Source organism: Haliotis asinina, chromosome 3, assembly GCF_037392515.1.
Source record: "Haliotis asinina isolate JCU_RB_2024 chromosome 3, JCU_Hal_asi_v2, whole genome shotgun sequence".
In the NCBI taxonomy this organism is placed as follows: domain Eukaryota; kingdom Metazoa; phylum Mollusca; class Gastropoda; order Lepetellida; family Haliotidae; genus Haliotis; species Haliotis asinina.
This window is the reverse complement of record NC_090282.1, coordinates 61,034,315-61,054,989: the sequence shown is the minus strand read 5'-3', so window position 1 is coordinate 61,054,989 and position 20,675 is coordinate 61,034,315. Positions and strand designations below refer to the sequence as shown.

Here is a 20,675-nt window from a genome sequence, read left to right as displayed (position 1 = left end):
TTTCATGTATAAGCCAGTTTAGAGGGTACAAAGTGGAAATATCCTCATAATTTTGGAAATTTATTGGTTAACCTGCCCAAAACTGAATATTTCTATTCACAGTTAACAGTATTTGACAGTATCAGCTAAAACCAGTGTTTCTCTGCAATAATTTATGGGTTACTGGGTGACAAGAAGACATATTGTATATGGGTAAACAAGGGAGATAATTTAAAGACATCACACACTCTCATGTCAATAAAATTTCTGGTCAGACCCACTCTACAAGGGTCAATTGTTATTATTTACATCTAATCAACTTCTTGGGTTCATGTACAGCCCTTAATTCATGTCTGGCAAAAAGAAATACTGCACAGTGAGGCATTAAGAGATCATGGTCAGAAACTTCCAATGGATGACGACGACCGAGTGGGGGAAGTTACCAGTCAGACATTGTGGTGTTTTAACTGGACTGGGGTACTTAAATGTACTGTACGTACCTACATATCCAAGTACTGCAACTGCTACAAGGTGGTAAGACATATCGAAGAAAAGGGCGTGTGCTTGATTAGACGCAGTCAACAACAGACTTCAGACCGGCTTGTCGAAATACCACATTGTATGTGAAGGCTTCTGTTTCTGCTGTATGTGTGCATACACACCTCCCCATTCATCAACAGGCATTCTGCAAGCTGAAAATAATGTTGCTATTACATTAAATGTCAAATCATAAAATCCAAAACAGCAATGAGACAGTTGCAGATAAAACAAAAAATAATTTTGAAAGTCATATGTGTTAAAAAGGGGGATTTTTTTTAAAATAAGGAAAGAAAATTAAGTTGATTCACATGCAAAATGGGTCAGACAGACAGAACTGACCATATGCTTCAATGTTTACATTTAAAACAAGGGTTTGTGACATGTTCTGCTGTGCAATGAACATATTTCATGATTTTCTTATCATTTAACTTTAATTTGACCCTCAGGGGATAACCTCAGACACTCACATTGTTATAATAGTGTTGATTTTGGCTTACTTTGTTGTCAAATTCATCAGTTCCAACAAATTTAGAAGCAGGTAACCATTAATCAAAGGTAGAACTCACCATAGGGGTCTATTACCACTGTTTGGCCTCAAAACGAAGCAACGTTCATATTCACAACACTAGAACAATCTATTCCATTCAATACAGCCCCATCTTTACTCCCATTACCTTTAAATTTGCCTCCACATTCATACTGACTTGTTTCCATGGTGAAATAAACACAGGAAAGCATGTAAAGTATGAATTACTGAAATGTGCTCGAACCCTACAGGTTACACAACACCAAATGTTTTCCCATAGACTTCTATAGTAACCTTATATTTTTTAAAAAAATATCCAGGCTATCAACAGCCATTCCATGTACACATGGGCACTGTCTGGCCTCTAAACTACAATAAAACACAAGTTGTGGCCAACTTGTCCGGCACATTTGCCAAGCACAGGAAGCGGAACACATCAACCCCCAGCTCCGCACCGAATGTCACCTACTTCAAAATATAGGTACACACATAAGCATAACCCATGGTGATAAAAATGACAGCACTAAATACTTAAAATTGTGGTCAGTTTTAATAACAGGGTGGATGTGCTTTTAAAACACATACACATCTTACACTATTTCATCCAATCACAGCTGTCACAGGCCTCTGTCCGTTTGAGTTGTTTCCATACGGTCCTCGCTCGGGCAGCATGTGATATTGATATAGTGTAGTGGAACCTGTAGAAAAAATGGTCTGCATCTGCACAAGGCCAATCTGTGATTTATGTACTGTACATACATGAAACTTCTCAGAAAAAAAATAAAACTGCATGAAACCTCAATATTTTTTTCTGTCCAACATATCTATTATGGCAAAAGAATAAAGAGATTTGCTGCACTGATAGAGGTGTAAGAGTTACATCATGTCTACTTCATCAAAGCTTTGCAAAAATGCATTTCTGCTTTCATAGAGAAAGTTTTCAAATCATGTATATACCATGGGAGTTCACTCCTATTTCACAAAAGAAGGGGGTCATGGGTTGATTCCATACATGACTGGGGCTGCCTAGATCATATCAACCCAGAATATATTTTGAACGACCAAAATCATGGACTATAGGCCAGATATTGGGGAGATTTCACATTAAGCAGCTTTAGAATCTTGACATATGTAAGGCTGGTTGATGAAGTTTGTCAAAAAGTACTAAGTGAGGAGATGCATAATGCCTAGCTGTCTGGAACACTGATCAGAGTACCCTGCCGCCTGTTCGTCGATCAAGGCAAATGACCCCTTAAACAGATGAAATCACTTTTTGACCACAGCATGATAGGAACTTATGCTTGACTCTATTGATTCATCAAGCTAAGACTTTTAAAAACTTCCAGGAAATCAAAACTATTTACTGTGAATTGTTTTGAGGTTGTTAGACTGGACAGTTTCATGTATAAGCCAGTTTAGAGGGTACAAAGTGGAAATATCCTCATAATTTTGGAAATTTATTGGTTAACCTGCCCAAAACTGAATATTTCTATTCACAGTTAACAGTATTTGACAGTATCAGCTAAAACCAGTGTTTCTCTGCAATAATTTATGGGTTACTGGGTGACAAGAAGACATATTGTATATGGGTAAACAAGGGAGATAATTTAAAGACATCACACACTCTCATGTCAATAAAATTTCTGGTCAGACCCACTCTACAAGGGTCAATTGTTATTATTTACATCTAATCAACTTCTTGGGTTCATGTACAGCCCTTAATTCATGTCTGGCAAAAAGAAATACTGCACAGTGAGGCATTAAGAGATCATGGTCAGAAACTTCCAATGGATGACGACGACCGAGTGGGGGAAGTTACCAGTCAGACATTGTGGTGTTTTAACTGGACTGGGGTACTTAAATGTACTGTACGTACCTACATATCCAAGTACTGCAACTGCTACAAGGTGGTAAGACATATCGAAGAAAAGGGCGTGTGCTTGATTAGACGCAGTCAACAACAGACTTCAGACCGGCTTGTCGAAATACCACATTGTATGTGAAGGCTTCTGTTTCTGCTGTATGTGTGCATACACACCTCCCCATTCATCAACAGGCATTCTGCAAGCTGAAAATAATGTTGCTATTACATTAAATGTCAAATCATAAAATCCAAAACAGCAATGAGACAGTTGCAGATAAAACAAAAAATAATTTTGAAAGTCATATGTGTTAAAAAGGGGGATTTTTTTTAAAATAAGGAAAGAAAATTAAGTTGATTCACATGCAAAATGGGTCAGACAGACAGAACTGACCATATGCTTCAATGTTTACATTTAAAACAAGGGTTTGTGACATGTTCTGCTGTGCAATGAACATATTTCATGATTTTCTTATCATTTAACTTTAATTTGACCCTCAGGGGATAACCTCAGACACTCACATTGTTATAATAGTGTTGATTTTGGCTTACTTTGTTGTCAAATTCATCAGTTCCAACAAATTTAGAAGCAGGTAACCATTAATCAAAGGTAGAACTCACCATAGGGGTCTATTACCACTGTTTGGCCTCAAAACGAAGCAACGTTCATATTCACAACACTAGAACAATCTATTCCATTCAATACAGCCCCATCTTTACTCCCATTACCTTTAAATTTGCCTCCACATTCATACTGACTTGTTTCCATGGTGAAATAAACACAGGAAAGCATGTAAAGTATGAATTACTGAAATGTGCTCGAACCCTGTAGAAAAAATGGTCTGCATCTGCACAAGGCCAATCTGTGATTTATGTACTGTACATACATGAAACTTCTCAGAAAAAAAATAAAACTGCATGAAACCTCAATATTTTTTTCTGTCCAACATATCTATTATGGCAAAAGAATAAAGAGATTTGCTGCACTGATAGAGGTGTAAGAGTTACATCATGTCTACTTCATCAAAGCTTTGCAAAAATGCATTTCTGCTTTCATAGAGAAAGTTTTCAAATCATGTATATACCATGGGAGTTCACTCCTATTTCACAAAAGAAGGGGGTCATGGGTTGATTCCATACATGACTGGGGCTGCCTAGATCATATCAACCCAGAATATATTTTGAACGACCAAAATCATGGACTATAGGCCAGATATTGGGGAGATTTCACATTAAGCAGCTTTAGAATCTTGACATATGTAAGGCTGGTTGATGAAGTTTGTCAAAAAGTACTAAGTGAGGAGATGCATAATGCCTAGCTGTCTGGAACACTGATCAGAGTACCCTGCCGCCTGTTCGTCGATCAAGGCAAATGACCCCTTAAACAGATGAAATCACTTTTTGACCACAGCATGATAGGAACTTATGCTTGACTCTATTGATTCATCAAGCTAAGACTTTTAAAAACTTCCAGGAAATCAAAACTATTTACTGTGAATTGTTTTGAGGTTGTTAGACTGGACAGTTTCATGTATAAGCCAGTTTAGAGGGTACAAAGTGGAAATATCCTCATAATTTTGGAAATTTATTGGTTAACCTGCCCAAAACTGAATATTTCTATTCACAGTTAACAGTATTTGACAGTATCAGCTAAAACCAGTGTTTCTCTGCAATAATTTATGGGTTACTGGGTGACAAGAAGACATATTGTATATGGGTAAACAAGGGAGATAATTTAAAGACATCACACACTCTCATGTCAATAAAATTTCTGGTCAGACCCACTCTACAAGGGTCAATTGTTATTATTTACATCTAATCAACTTCTTGGGTTCATGTACAGCCCTTAATTCATGTCTGGCAAAAAGAAATACTGCACAGTGAGGCATTAAGAGATCATGGTCAGAAACTTCCAATGGATGACGACGACCGAGTGGGGGAAGTTACCAGTCAGACATTGTGGTGTTTTAACTGGACTGGGGTACTTAAATGTACTGTACGTACCTACATATCCAAGTACTGCAACTGCTACAAGGTGGTAAGACATATCGAAGAAAAGGGCGTGTGCTTGATTAGACGCAGTCAACAACAGACTTCAGACCGGCTTGTCGAAATACCACATTGTATGTGAAGGCTTCTGTTTCTGCTGTATGTGTGCATACACACCTCCCCATTCATCAACAGGCATTCTGCAAGCTGAAAATAATGTTGCTATTACATTAAATGTCAAATCATAAAATCCAAAACAGCAATGAGACAGTTGCAGATAAAACAAAAAATAATTTTGAAAGTCATATGTGTTAAAAAGGGGGATTTTTTTTAAAATAAGGAAAGAAAATTAAGTTGATTCACATGCAAAATGGGTCAGACAGACAGAACTGACCATATGCTTCAATGTTTACATTTAAAACAAGGGTTTGTGACATGTTCTGCTGTGCAATGAACATATTTCATGATTTTCTTATCATTTAACTTTAATTTGACCCTCAGGGGATAACCTCAGACACTCACATTGTTATAATAGTGTTGATTTTGGCTTACTTTGTTGTCAAATTCATCAGTTCCAACAAATTTAGAAGCAGGTAACCATTAATCAAAGGTAGAACTCACCATAGGGGTCTATTACCACTGTTTGGCCTCAAAACGAAGCAACGTTCATATTCACAACACTAGAACAATCTATTCCATTCAATACAGCCCCATCTTTACTCCCATTACCTTTAAATTTGCCTCCACATTCATACTGACTTGTTTCCATGGTGAAATAAACACAGGAAAGCATGTAAAGTATGAATTACTGAAATGTGCTCGAACCCTACAGGTTACACAACACCAAATGTTTTCCCATAGACTTCTATAGTAACCTTATATTTTTTAAAAAAATATCCAGGCTATCAACAGCCATTCCATGTACACATGGGCACTGTCTGGCCTCTAAACTACAATAAAACACAAGTTGTGGCCAACTTGTCCGGCACATTTGCCAAGCACAGGAAGCGGAACACATCAACCCCCAGCTCCGCACCGAATGTCACCTACTTCAAAATATAGGTACACACATAAGCATAACCCATGGTGATAAAAATGACAGCACTAAATACTTAAAATTGTGGTCAGTTTTAATAACAGGGTGGATGTGCTTTTAAAACACATACACATCTTACACTATTTCATCCAATCACAGCTGTCACAGGCCTCTGTCCGTTTGAGTTGTTTCCATACGGTCCTCGCTCGGGCAGCATGTGATATTGATATAGTGTAGTGGAACCTGTAGAAAAAATGGTCTGCATCTGCACAAGGCCAATCTGTGATTTATGTACTGTACATACATGAAACTTCTCAGAAAAAAAATAAAACTGCATGAAACCTCAATATTTTTTTCTGTCCAACATATCTATTATGGCAAAAGAATAAAGAGATTTGCTGCACTGATAGAGGTGTAAGAGTTACATCATGTCTACTTCATCAAAGCTTTGCAAAAATGCATTTCTGCTTTCATAGAGAAAGTTTTCAAATCATGTATATACCATGGGAGTTCACTCCTATTTCACAAAAGAAGGGGGTCATGGGTTGATTCCATACATGACTGGGGCTGCCTAGATCATATCAACCCAGAATATATTTTGAACGACCAAAATCATGGACTATAGGCCAGATATTGGGGAGATTTCACATTAAGCAGCTTTAGAATCTTGACATATGTAAGGCTGGTTGATGAAGTTTGTCAAAAAGTACTAAGTGAGGAGATGCATAATGCCTAGCTGTCTGGAACACTGATCAGAGTACCCTGCCGCCTGTTCGTCGATCAAGGCAAATGACCCCTTAAACAGATGAAATCACTTTTTGACCACAGCATGATAGGAACTTATGCTTGACTCTATTGATTCATCAAGCTAAGACTTTTAAAAACTTCCAGGAAATCAAAACTATTTACTGTGAATTGTTTTGAGGTTGTTAGACTGGACAGTTTCATGTATAAGCCAGTTTAGAGGGTACAAAGTGGAAATATCCTCATAATTTTGGAAATTTATTGGTTAACCTGCCCAAAACTGAATATTTCTATTCACAGTTAACAGTATTTGACAGTATCAGCTAAAACCAGTGTTTCTCTGCAATAATTTATGGGTTACTGGGTGACAAGAAGACATATTGTATATGGGTAAACAAGGGAGATAATTTAAAGACATCACACACTCTCATGTCAATAAAATTTCTGGTCAGACCCACTCTACAAGGGTCAATTGTTATTATTTACATCTAATCAACTTCTTGGGTTCATGTACAGCCCTTAATTCATGTCTGGCAAAAAGAAATACTGCACAGTGAGGCATTAAGAGATCATGGTCAGAAACTTCCAATGGATGACGACGACCGAGTGGGGGAAGTTACCAGTCAGACATTGTGGTGTTTTAACTGGACTGGGGTACTTAAATGTACTGTACGTACCTACATATCCAAGTACTGCAACTGCTACAAGGTGGTAAGACATATCGAAGAAAAGGGCGTGTGCTTGATTAGACGCAGTCAACAACAGACTTCAGACCGGCTTGTCGAAATACCACATTGTATGTGAAGGCTTCTGTTTCTGCTGTATGTGTGCATACACACCTCCCCATTCATCAACAGGCATTCTGCAAGCTGAAAATAATGTTGCTATTACATTAAATGTCAAATCATAAAATCCAAAACAGCAATGAGACAGTTGCAGATAAAACAAAAAATAATTTTGAAAGTCATATGTGTTAAAAAGGGGGATTTTTTTTAAAATAAGGAAAGAAAATTAAGTTGATTCACATGCAAAATGGGTCAGACAGACAGAACTGACCATATGCTTCAATGTTTACATTTAAAACAAGGGTTTGTGACATGTTCTGCTGTGCAATGAACATATTTCATGATTTTCTTATCATTTAACTTTAATTTGACCCTCAGGGGATAACCTCAGACACTCACATTGTTATAATAGTGTTGATTTTGGCTTACTTTGTTGTCAAATTCATCAGTTCCAACAAATTTAGAAGCAGGTAACCATTAATCAAAGGTAGAACTCACCATAGGGGTCTATTACCACTGTTTGGCCTCAAAACGAAGCAACGTTCATATTCACAACACTAGAACAATCTATTCCATTCAATACAGCCCCATCTTTACTCCCATTACCTTTAAATTTGCCTCCACATTCATACTGACTTGTTTCCATGGTGAAATAAACACAGGAAAGCATGTAAAGTATGAATTACTGAAATGTGCTCGAACCCTTGTAGAAAAAATGGTCTGCATCTGCACAAGGCCAATCTGTGATTTATGTACTGTACATACATGAAACTTCTCAGAAAAAAAATAAAACTGCATGAAACCTCAATATTTTTTTCTGTCCAACATATCTATTATGGCAAAAGAATAAAGAGATTTGCTGCACTGATAGAGGTGTAAGAGTTACATCATGTCTACTTCATCAAAGCTTTGCAAAAATGCATTTCTGCTTTCATAGAGAAAGTTTTCAAATCATGTATATACCATGGGAGTTCACTCCTATTTCACAAAAGAAGGGGGTCATGGGTTGATTCCATACATGACTGGGGCTGCCTAGATCATATCAACCCAGAATATATTTTGAACGACCAAAATCATGGACTATAGGCCAGATATTGGGGAGATTTCACATTAAGCAGCTTTAGAATCTTGACATATGTAAGGCTGGTTGATGAAGTTTGTCAAAAAGTACTAAGTGAGGAGATGCATAATGCCTAGCTGTCTGGAACACTGATCAGAGTACCCTGCCGCCTGTTCGTCGATCAAGGCAAATGACCCCTTAAACAGATGAAATCACTTTTTGACCACAGCATGATAGGAACTTATGCTTGACTCTATTGATTCATCAAGCTAAGACTTTTAAAAACTTCCAGGAAATCAAAACTATTTACTGTGAATTGTTTTGAGGTTGTTAGACTGGACAGTTTCATGTATAAGCCAGTTTAGAGGGTACAAAGTGGAAATATCCTCATAATTTTGGAAATTTATTGGTTAACCTGCCCAAAACTGAATATTTCTATTCACAGTTAACAGTATTTGACAGTATCAGCTAAAACCAGTGTTTCTCTGCAATAATTTATGGGTTACTGGGTGACAAGAAGACATATTGTATATGGGTAAACAAGGGAGATAATTTAAAGACATCACACACTCTCATGTCAATAAAATTTCTGGTCAGACCCACTCTACAAGGGTCAATTGTTATTATTTACATCTAATCAACTTCTTGGGTTCATGTACAGCCCTTAATTCATGTCTGGCAAAAAGAAATACTGCACAGTGAGGCATTAAGAGATCATGGTCAGAAACTTCCAATGGATGACGACGACCGAGTGGGGGAAGTTACCAGTCAGACATTGTGGTGTTTTAACTGGACTGGGGTACTTAAATGTACTGTACGTACCTACATATCCAAGTACTGCAACTGCTACAAGGTGGTAAGACATATCGAAGAAAAGGGCGTGTGCTTGATTAGACGCAGTCAACAACAGACTTCAGACCGGCTTGTCGAAATACCACATTGTATGTGAAGGCTTCTGTTTCTGCTGTATGTGTGCATACACACCTCCCCATTCATCAACAGGCATTCTGCAAGCTGAAAATAATGTTGCTATTACATTAAATGTCAAATCATAAAATCCAAAACAGCAATGAGACAGTTGCAGATAAAACAAAAAATAATTTTGAAAGTCATATGTGTTAAAAAGGGGGATTTTTTTTAAAATAAGGAAAGAAAATTAAGTTGATTCACATGCAAAATGGGTCAGACAGACAGAACTGACCATATGCTTCAATGTTTACATTTAAAACAAGGGTTTGTGACATGTTCTGCTGTGCAATGAACATATTTCATGATTTTCTTATCATTTAACTTTAATTTGACCCTCAGGGGATAACCTCAGACACTCACATTGTTATAATAGTGTTGATTTTGGCTTACTTTGTTGTCAAATTCATCAGTTCCAACAAATTTAGAAGCAGGTAACCATTAATCAAAGGTAGAACTCACCATAGGGGTCTATTACCACTGTTTGGCCTCAAAACGAAGCAACGTTCATATTCACAACACTAGAACAATCTATTCCATTCAATACAGCCCCATCTTTACTCCCATTACCTTTAAATTTGCCTCCACATTCATACTGACTTGTTTCCATGGTGAAATAAACACAGGAAAGCATGTAAAGTATGAATTACTGAAATGTGCTCGAACCCTACTGTAGAAAAAATGGTCTGCATCTGCACAAGGCCAATCTGTGATTTATGTACTGTACATACATGAAACTTCTCAGAAAAAAAATAAAACTGCATGAAACCTCAATATTTTTTTCTGTCCAACATATCTATTATGGCAAAAGAATAAAGAGATTTGCTGCACTGATAGAGGTGTAAGAGTTACATCATGTCTACTTCATCAAAGCTTTGCAAAAATGCATTTCTGCTTTCATAGAGAAAGTTTTCAAATCATGTATATACCATGGGAGTTCACTCCTATTTCACAAAAGAAGGGGGTCATGGGTTGATTCCATACATGACTGGGGCTGCCTAGATCATATCAACCCAGAATATATTTTGAACGACCAAAATCATGGACTATAGGCCAGATATTGGGGAGATTTCACATTAAGCAGCTTTAGAATCTTGACATATGTAAGGCTGGTTGATGAAGTTTGTCAAAAAGTACTAAGTGAGGAGATGCATAATGCCTAGCTGTCTGGAACACTGATCAGAGTACCCTGCCGCCTGTTCGTCGATCAAGGCAAATGACCCCTTAAACAGATGAAATCACTTTTTGACCACAGCATGATAGGAACTTATGCTTGACTCTATTGATTCATCAAGCTAAGACTTTTAAAAACTTCCAGGAAATCAAAACTATTTACTGTGAATTGTTTTGAGGTTGTTAGACTGGACAGTTTCATGTATAAGCCAGTTTAGAGGGTACAAAGTGGAAATATCCTCATAATTTTGGAAATTTATTGGTTAACCTGCCCAAAACTGAATATTTCTATTCACAGTTAACAGTATTTGACAGTATCAGCTAAAACCAGTGTTTCTCTGCAATAATTTATGGGTTACTGGGTGACAAGAAGACATATTGTATATGGGTAAACAAGGGAGATAATTTAAAGACATCACACACTCTCATGTCAATAAAATTTCTGGTCAGACCCACTCTACAAGGGTCAATTGTTATTATTTACATCTAATCAACTTCTTGGGTTCATGTACAGCCCTTAATTCATGTCTGGCAAAAAGAAATACTGCACAGTGAGGCATTAAGAGATCATGGTCAGAAACTTCCAATGGATGACGACGACCGAGTGGGGGAAGTTACCAGTCAGACATTGTGGTGTTTTAACTGGACTGGGGTACTTAAATGTACTGTACGTACCTACATATCCAAGTACTGCAACTGCTACAAGGTGGTAAGACATATCGAAGAAAAGGGCGTGTGCTTGATTAGACGCAGTCAACAACAGACTTCAGACCGGCTTGTCGAAATACCACATTGTATGTGAAGGCTTCTGTTTCTGCTGTATGTGTGCATACACACCTCCCCATTCATCAACAGGCATTCTGCAAGCTGAAAATAATGTTGCTATTACATTAAATGTCAAATCATAAAATCCAAAACAGCAATGAGACAGTTGCAGATAAAACAAAAAATAATTTTGAAAGTCATATGTGTTAAAAAGGGGGATTTTTTTTAAAATAAGGAAAGAAAATTAAGTTGATTCACATGCAAAATGGGTCAGACAGACAGAACTGACCATATGCTTCAATGTTTACATTTAAAACAAGGGTTTGTGACATGTTCTGCTGTGCAATGAACATATTTCATGATTTTCTTATCATTTAACTTTAATTTGACCCTCAGGGGATAACCTCAGACACTCACATTGTTATAATAGTGTTGATTTTGGCTTACTTTGTTGTCAAATTCATCAGTTCCAACAAATTTAGAAGCAGGTAACCATTAATCAAAGGTAGAACTCACCATAGGGGTCTATTACCACTGTTTGGCCTCAAAACGAAGCAACGTTCATATTCACAACACTAGAACAATCTATTCCATTCAATACAGCCCCATCTTTACTCCCATTACCTTTAAATTTGCCTCCACATTCATACTGACTTGTTTCCATGGTGAAATAAACACAGGAAAGCATGTAAAGTATGAATTACTGAAATGTGCTCGAACCCTACAGGTTACACAACACCAAATGTTTTCCCATAGACTTCTATAGTAACCTTATATTTTTTAAAAAAATATCCAGGCTATCAACAGCCATTCCATGTACACATGGGCACTGTCTGGCCTCTAAACTACAATAAAACACAAGTTGTGGCCAACTTGTCCGGCACATTTGCCAAGCACAGGAAGCGGAACACATCAACCCCCAGCTCCGCACCGAATGTCACCTACTTCAAAATATAGGTACACACATAAGCATAACCCATGGTGATAAAAATGACAGCACTAAATACTTAAAATTGTGGTCAGTTTTAATAACAGGGTGGATGTGCTTTTAAAACACATACACATCTTACACTATTTCATCCAATCACAGCTGTCACAGGCCTCTGTCCGTTTGAGTTGTTTCCATACGGTCCTCGCTCGGGCAGCATGTGATATTGATATAGTGTAGTGGAACCTGTAGAAAAAATGGTCTGCATCTGCACAAGGCCAATCTGTGATTTATGTACTGTACATACATGAAACTTCTCAGAAAAAAAATAAAACTGCATGAAACCTCAATATTTTTTTCTGTCCAACATATCTATTATGGCAAAAGAATAAAGAGATTTGCTGCACTGATAGAGGTGTAAGAGTTACATCATGTCTACTTCATCAAAGCTTTGCAAAAATGCATTTCTGCTTTCATAGAGAAAGTTTTCAAATCATGTATATACCATGGGAGTTCACTCCTATTTCACAAAAGAAGGGGGTCATGGGTTGATTCCATACATGACTGGGGCTGCCTAGATCATATCAACCCAGAATATATTTTGAACGACCAAAATCATGGACTATAGGCCAGATATTGGGGAGATTTCACATTAAGCAGCTTTAGAATCTTGACATATGTAAGGCTGGTTGATGAAGTTTGTCAAAAAGTACTAAGTGAGGAGATGCATAATGCCTAGCTGTCTGGAACACTGATCAGAGTACCCTGCCGCCTGTTCGTCGATCAAGGCAAATGACCCCTTAAACAGATGAAATCACTTTTTGACCACAGCATGATAGGAACTTATGCTTGACTCTATTGATTCATCAAGCTAAGACTTTTAAAAACTTCCAGGAAATCAAAACTATTTACTGTGAATTGTTTTGAGGTTGTTAGACTGGACAGTTTCATGTATAAGCCAGTTTAGAGGGTACAAAGTGGAAATATCCTCATAATTTTGGAAATTTATTGGTTAACCTGCCCAAAACTGAATATTTCTATTCACAGTTAACAGTATTTGACAGTATCAGCTAAAACCAGTGTTTCTCTGCAATAATTTATGGGTTACTGGGTGACAAGAAGACATATTGTATATGGGTAAACAAGGGAGATAATTTAAAGACATCACACACTCTCATGTCAATAAAATTTCTGGTCAGACCCACTCTACAAGGGTCAATTGTTATTATTTACATCTAATCAACTTCTTGGGTTCATGTACAGCCCTTAATTCATGTCTGGCAAAAAGAAATACTGCACAGTGAGGCATTAAGAGATCATGGTCAGAAACTTCCAATGGATGACGACGACCGAGTGGGGGAAGTTACCAGTCAGACATTGTGGTGTTTTAACTGGACTGGGGTACTTAAATGTACTGTACGTACCTACATATCCAAGTACTGCAACTGCTACAAGGTGGTAAGACATATCGAAGAAAAGGGCGTGTGCTTGATTAGACGCAGTCAACAACAGACTTCAGACCGGCTTGTCGAAATACCACATTGTATGTGAAGGCTTCTGTTTCTGCTGTATGTGTGCATACACACCTCCCCATTCATCAACAGGCATTCTGCAAGCTGAAAATAATGTTGCTATTACATTAAATGTCAAATCATAAAATCCAAAACAGCAATGAGACAGTTGCAGATAAAACAAAAAATAATTTTGAAAGTCATATGTGTTAAAAAGGGGGATTTTTTTTAAAATAAGGAAAGAAAATTAAGTTGATTCACATGCAAAATGGGTCAGACAGACAGAACTGACCATATGCTTCAATGTTTACATTTAAAACAAGGGTTTGTGACATGTTCTGCTGTGCAATGAACATATTTCATGATTTTCTTATCATTTAACTTTAATTTGACCCTCAGGGGATAACCTCAGACACTCACATTGTTATAATAGTGTTGATTTTGGCTTACTTTGTTGTCAAATTCATCAGTTCCAACAAATTTAGAAGCAGGTAACCATTAATCAAAGGTAGAACTCACCATAGGGGTCTATTACCACTGTTTGGCCTCAAAACGAAGCAACGTTCATATTCACAACACTAGAACAATCTATTCCATTCAATACAGCCCCATCTTTACTCCCATTACCTTTAAATTTGCCTCCACATTCATACTGACTTGTTTCCATGGTGAAATAAACACAGGAAAGCATGTAAAGTATGAATTACTGAAATGTGCTCGAACCCTGTAGAAAAAATGGTCTGCATCTGCACAAGGCCAATCTGTGATTTATGTACTGTACATACATGAAACTTCTCAGAAAAAAAATAAAACTGCATGAAACCTCAATATTTTTTTCTGTCCAACATATCTATTATGGCAAAAGAATAAAGAGATTTGCTGCACTGATAGAGGTGTAAGAGTTACATCATGTCTACTTCATCAAAGCTTTGCAAAAATGCATTTCTGCTTTCATAGAGAAAGTTTTCAAATCATGTATATACCATGGGAGTTCACTCCTATTTCACAAAAGAAGGGGGTCATGGGTTGATTCCATACATGACTGGGGCTGCCTAGATCATATCAACCCAGAATATATTTTGAACGACCAAAATCATGGACTATAGGCCAGATATTGGGGAGATTTCACATTAAGCAGCTTTAGAATCTTGACATATGTAAGGCTGGTTGATGAAGTTTGTCAAAAAGTACTAAGTGAGGAGATGCATAATGCCTAGCTGTCTGGAACACTGATCAGAGTACCCTGCCGCCTGTTCGTCGATCAAGGCAAATGACCCCTTAAACAGATGAAATCACTTTTTGACCACAGCATGATAGGAACTTATGCTTGACTCTATTGATTCATCAAGCTAAGACTTTTAAAAACTTCCAGGAAATCAAAACTATTTACTGTGAATTGTTTTGAGGTTGTTAGACTGGACAGTTTCATGTATAAGCCAGTTTAGAGGGTACAAAGTGGAAATATCCTCATAATTTTGGAAATTTATTGGTTAACCTGCCCAAAACTGAATATTTCTATTCACAGTTAACAGTATTTGACAGTATCAGCTAAAACCAGTGTTTCTCTGCAATAATTTATGGGTTACTGGGTGACAAGAAGACATATTGTATATGGGTAAACAAGGGAGATAATTTAAAGACATCACACACTCTCATGTCAATAAAATTTCTGGTCAGACCCACTCTACAAGGGTCAATTGTTATTATTTACATCTAATCAACTTCTTGGGTTCATGTACAGCCCTTAATTCATGTCTGGCAAAAAGAAATACTGCACAGTGAGGCATTAAGAGATCATGGTCAGAAACTTCCAATGGATGACGACGACCGAGTGGGGGAAGTTACCAGTCAGACATTGTGGTGTTTTAACTGGACTGGGGTACTTAAATGTACTGTACGTACCTACATATCCAAGTACTGCAACTGCTACAAGGTGGTAAGACATATCGAAGAAAAGGGCGTGTGCTTGATTAGACGCAGTCAACAACAGACTTCAGACCGGCTTGTCGAAATACCACATTGTATGTGAAGGCTTCTGTTTCTGCTGTATGTGTGCATACACACCTCCCCATTCATCAACAGGCATTCTGCAAGCTGAAAATAATGTTGCTATTACATTAAATGTCAAATCATAAAATCCAAAACAGCAATGAGACAGTTGCAGATAAAACAAAAAATAATTTTGAAAGTCATATGTGTTAAAAAGGGGGATTTTTTTTAAAATAAGGAAAGAAAATTAAGTTGATTCACATGCAAAATGGGTCAGACAGACAGAACTGACCATATGCTTCAATGTTTACATTTAAAACAAGGGTTTGTGACATGTTCTGCTGTGCAATGAACATATTTCATGATTTTCTTATCATTTAACTTTAATTTGACCCTCAGGGGATAACCTCAGACACTCACATTGTTATAATAGTGTTGATTTTGGCTTACTTTGTTGTCAAATTCATCAGTTCCAACAAATTTAGAAGCAGGTAACCATTAATCAAAGGTAGAACTCACCATAGGGGTCTATTACCACTGTTTGGCCTCAAAACGAAGCAACGTTCATATTCACAACACTAGAACAATCTATTCCATTCAATACAGCCCCATCTTTACTCCCATTACCTTTAAATTTGCCTCCACATTCATACTGACTTGTTTCCATGGTGAAATAAACACAGGAAAGCATGTAAAGTATGAATTACTGAAATGTGCTCGAACCCTACATGTAGAAAAAATGGTCTGCATCTGCACAAGGCCAATCTGTGATTTATGTACTGTACATACATGAAACTTCTCAGAAAAAAAATAAAACTGCATGAAACCTCAATATTTTTTTCTGTCCAACATATCTATTATGGCAAAAGAATAAAGAGATTTGCTGCACTGATAGAGGTGTAAGAGTTACATCATGTCTACTTCATCAAAGCTTTGCAAAAATGCATTTCTGCTTTCATAGAGAAAGTTTTCAAATCATGTATATACCATGGGAGTTCACTCCTATTTCACAAAAGAAGGGGGTCATGGGTTGATTCCATACATGACTGGGGCTGCCTAGATCATATCAACCCAGAATATATTTTGAACGACCAAAATCATGGACTATAGGCCAGATATTGGGGAGATTTCACATTAAGCAGCTTTAGAATCTTGACATATGTAAGGCTGGTTGATGAAGTTTGTCAAAAAGTACTAAGTGAGGAGATGCATAATGCCTAGCTGTCTGGAACACTGATCAGAGTACCCTGCCGCCTGTTCGTCGATCAAGGCAAATGACCCCTTAAACAGATGAAATCACTTTTTGACCACAGCATGATAGGAACTTATGCTTGACTCTATTGATTCATCAAGCTAAGACTTTTAAAAACTTCCAGGAAATCAAAACTATTTACTGTGAATTGTTTTGAGGTTGTTAGACTGGACAGTTTCATGTATAAGCCAGTTTAGAGGGTACAAAGTGGAAATATCCTCATAATTTTGGAAATTTATTGGTTAACCTGCCCAAAACTGAATATTTCTATTCACAGTTAACAGTATTTGACAGTATCAGCTAAAACCAGTGTTTCTCTGCAATAATTTATGGGTTACTGGGTGACAAGAAGACATATTGTATATGGGTAAACAAGGGAGATAATTTAAAGACATCACACACTCTCATGTCAATAAAATTTCTGGTCAGACCCACTCTACAAGGGTCAATTGTTATTATTTACATCTAATCAACTTCTTGGGTTCATGTACAGCCCTTAATTCATGTCTGGCAAAAAGAAATACTGCACAGTGAGGCATTAAGAGATCATGGTCAGAAACTTCCAATGGATGACGACGACCGAGTGGGGGAAGTTACCAGTCAGACATTGTGGTGTTTTAACTGGACTGGGGTACTTAAATGTACTGTACGTACCTACATATCCAAGTACTGCAACTGCTACAAGGTGGTAAGACATATCGAAGAAAAGGGCGTGTGCTTGATTAGACGCAGTCAACAACAGACTTCAGACCGGCTTGTCGAAATACCACATTGTATGTGAAGGCTTCTGTTTCTGCTGTATGTGTGCATACACACCTCCCCATTCATCAACAGGCATTCTGCAAGCTGAAAATAATGTTGCTATTACATTAAATGTCAAATCATAAAATCCAAAACAGCAATGAGACAGTTGCAGATAAAACAAAAAATAATTTTGAAAGTCATATGTGTTAAAAAGGGGGATTTTTTTTAAAATAAGGAAAGAAAATTAAGTTGATTCACATGCAAAATGGGTCAGACAGACAGAACTGACCATATGCTTCAATGTTTACATTTAAAACAAGGGTTTGTGACATGTTCTGCTGTGCAATGAACATATTTCATGATTTTCTTATCATTTAACTTTAATTTGACCCTCAGGGGATAACCTCAGACACTCACATTGTTATAATAGTGTTGATTTTGGCTTACTTTGTTGTCAAATTCATCAGTTCCAACAAATTTAGAAGCAGGTAACCATTAATCAAAGGTAGAACTCACCATAGGGGTCTATTACCACTGTTTGGCCTCAAAACGAAGCAACGTTCATATTCACAACACTAGAACAATCTATTCCATTCAATACAGCCCCATCTTTACTCCCATTACCTTTAAATTTGCCTCCACATTCATACTGACTTGTTTCCATGGTGAAATAAACACAGGAAAGCATGTAAAGTATGAATTACTGAAATGTGCTCGAACCCTACAGGTTACACAACACCAAATGTTTTCCCATAGACTTCTATAGTAACCTTATATTTTTTAAAAAAATATCCAGGCTATCAACAGCCATTCCATGTACACATGGGCACTGTCTGGCCTCTAAACTACAATAAAACACAAGTTGTGGCCAACTTGTCCGGCACATTTGCCAAGCACAGGAAGCGGAACACATCAACCCCCAGCTCCGCACCGAATGTCACCTACTTCAAAATATAGGTACACACATAAGCATAACCCATGGTGATAAAAATGACAGCACTAAATACTTAAAATTGTGGTCAGTTTTAATAACAGGGTGGATGTGCTTTTAAAACACATACACATCTTACACTATTTCATCCAATCACAGCTGTCACAGGCCTCTGTCCGTTTGAGTTGTTTCCATACGGTCCTCGCTCGGGCAGCATGTGATATTGATATAGTGTAGTGGAACCTGTAGAAAAAATGGTCTGCATCTGCACAAGGCCAATCTGTGATTTATGTACTGTACATACATGAAACTTCTCAGAAAAAAAATAAAACTGCATGAAACCTCAATATTTTTTTCTGTCCAACATATCTATTATGGCAAAAGAATAAAGAGATTTGCTGCACTGATAGAGGTGTAAGAGTTACATCATGTCTACTTCATCAAAGCTTTGCAAAAATGCATTTCTGCTTTCATAGAGAAAGTTTTCAAATCATGTATATACCATGGGAGTTCACTCCTATTTCACAAAAGAAGGGGGTCATGGGTTGATTCCATACATGACTGGGGCTGCCTAGATCATATCAACCCAGAATATATTTTGAACGACCAAAATCATGGACTATAGGCCAGATATTGGGGAGATTTCACATTAAGCAGCTTTAGAATCTTGACATATGTAAGGCTGGTTGATGAAGTTTGTCAAAAAGTACTAAGTGAGGAGATGCATAATGCCTAGCTGTCTGGAACACTGATCAGAGTACCCTGCCGCCTGTTCGTCGATCAAGGCAAATGACCCCTTAAACAGATGAAATCACTTTTTGACCACAGCATGATAGGAACTTATGCTTGACTCTATTGATTCATCAAGCTAAGACTTTTAAAAACTTCCAGGAAATCAAAACTATTTACTGTGAATTGTTTTGAGGTTGTTAGACTGGACAGTTTCATGTATAAGCCAGTTTAGAGGGTACAAAGTGGAAATATCCTCATAATTTTGGAAATTTATTGGTTAACCTGCCCAAAACTGAATATTTCTATTCACAGTTAACAGTATTTGACAGTATCAGCTAAAACCAGTGTTTCTCTGCAATAATTTATGGGTTACTGGGTGACAAGAAGACATATTGTATATGGGTAAACAAGGGAGATAATTTAAAGACATCACACACTCTCATGTCAATAAAATTTCTGGTCAGACCCACTCTACAAGGGTCAATTGTTATTATTTACATCTAATCAACTTCTTGGGTTCATGTACAGCCCTTAATTCATGTCTGGCAAAAAGAAATACTGCACAGTGAGGCATTAAGAGATCATGGTCAGAAACTTCCAATGGATGACGACGACCGAGTGGGGGAAGTTACCAGTCAGACATTGTGGTGTTTTAACTGGACTGGGGTACTTAAATGTACTGTACGTACCTACATATCCAAGTACTGCAACTGCTACAAGGTGGTAAGACATATCGAAGAAAAGGGCGTGTGCTTGATTAGACGCAGTCAACAACAGACTTCAGACCGGCTTGTCGAAATACCACATTGTATGTGAAGGCTTCTGTTTCTGCTGTATGTGTGCATACACACCTCCCCATTCATCAACAGGCATTCTGCAAGCTGAAAATAATGTTGCTATTACATTAAATGTCAAATCATAAAATCCAAAACAGCAATGAGACAGTTGCAGATAAAACAAAAAATAATTTTGAAAGTCATATGTGTTAAAAAGGGGGATTTTTTTTAAAATAAGGAAAGAAAATTAAGTTGATTCACATGCAAAATGGGTCAGACAGACAGAACTGACCATATGCTTCAATGTTTACATTTAAAACAAGGGTTTGTGACATGTTCTGCTGTGCAATGAACATATTTCATGATTTTCTTATCATTTAACTTTAAT

At 37.3% G+C, this 20,675-nt stretch overlaps 4 long non-coding RNA genes across 4 annotated transcripts; all 4 read right to left on the bottom strand.

The window, feature by feature from the left end:
• Positions 1–1,576: 1,576 nt before the first annotated feature.
• On the bottom strand, positions 1,577–3,113 carry LOC137276960 (uncharacterized). Its single transcript, XR_010956600.1, has 2 exons — positions 2,926–3,113; positions 1,577–1,743 (listed from the first exon to the last, which is right to left on the bottom strand). It is a non-coding gene; the product is annotated as an uncharacterized lncRNA (long non-coding RNA).
• A 2,894-nt stretch (positions 3,114–6,007) lies between these two features.
• Positions 6,008–7,544, bottom strand: LOC137276959 (uncharacterized). Its single transcript, XR_010956599.1, has 2 exons — positions 7,357–7,544; positions 6,008–6,174 (listed from the first exon to the last, which is right to left on the bottom strand). It is a non-coding gene; the product is annotated as an uncharacterized lncRNA (long non-coding RNA).
• A 4,887-nt stretch (positions 7,545–12,431) lies between these two features.
• On the bottom strand, positions 12,432–13,968 carry LOC137276958 (uncharacterized). Its single transcript, XR_010956598.1, has 2 exons — positions 13,781–13,968; positions 12,432–12,598 (listed from the first exon to the last, which is right to left on the bottom strand). It is a non-coding gene; the product is annotated as an uncharacterized lncRNA (long non-coding RNA).
• Positions 13,969–18,855: 4,887 nt separating this feature from the next.
• Positions 18,856–20,392, bottom strand: LOC137276956 (uncharacterized). Its single transcript, XR_010956596.1, has 2 exons — positions 20,205–20,392; positions 18,856–19,022 (listed from the first exon to the last, which is right to left on the bottom strand). It is a non-coding gene; the product is annotated as an uncharacterized lncRNA (long non-coding RNA).
• Positions 20,393–20,675: the final 283 nt, after the last annotated feature.